The sequence below is a fragment of the Egretta garzetta genome, unplaced genomic scaffold (assembly GCF_000687185.1).
Source record: "Egretta garzetta isolate BGI_Z169 unplaced genomic scaffold, ASM68718v1 scaffold484, whole genome shotgun sequence".
Classification (NCBI taxonomy): Eukaryota; Metazoa; Chordata; class Aves; order Pelecaniformes; family Ardeidae; genus Egretta; species Egretta garzetta.
In genome coordinates, this window is record NW_009259425.1 from 69,559 (window position 1) to 70,549 (window position 991).

Here is a 991-nt window from a genome sequence, read left to right on the forward strand (position 1 = left end):
CAGCAGCACCACAAGACACCCGGCACCACCATGAGACACCTGACACCACCACGAGACCACCAGCACCACCATGAGACACTCAGCAGCACCACAAGACACCCGGCACCACCATGAGACACCCGGCATCACCATGAGACACTCAGCACCACCACAAGACACCCGGCACCAGCATGGGACACCTGGCACCAGCACGGGACACACGGCACCACCATGGGACACATGGCACCAGCACGGGACACCTGGCACCACCATGAGACACCTGGCACCACCATGAGACACCCGGCACCACCACGGGACACCCGGCACCAGCATGGGACACCTGGCACCACCACAAGACACCCAGCACCAGCACGGGACACCTGGCCACCACCATGAGATAGCCAGCATCACCATGAGACATCCGGTACCACCACAAGACACCCGGCACCACCATGAGACACCTGGCACCACCACGAGACACCCGGCACCACCACGAGACACCTGGCACCACCACGGGACACCCGGTACATCCATGGGACACCAGGCAGAGCCATGGCACACCCAGCACCAGCACGAGACACCCAGCACCACCATGAGACACATGGCACCAGCACGGGACACCCAGCACCACCATGAGACACCTGGCACCACCATGGCACACCCAGTACCACCATGGGACACCCGGCACCAGCACAGGACACCTGGCCACCACCATGAGATAGCCAGCATCACCATGAGACACTCGGCACCACCACAAGACACCCGGCACCAGCACGAGACACCCAGCACCACCATGAGACACATGGCACCAGCACGGGACACCCAGCACCACCATGAGACACCTGGCACCACCATGGCACACCCAGTACCACCATGGGACACCCGGCACCAGCACAGGACACCTGGCCACCACCATGAGATAGCCAGCATCACCATGAGACACTCGGCACCACCACAAGACACCCGGCACCAGCACGAGACACCCAGCACCACCATGAGACACATGGCCCCA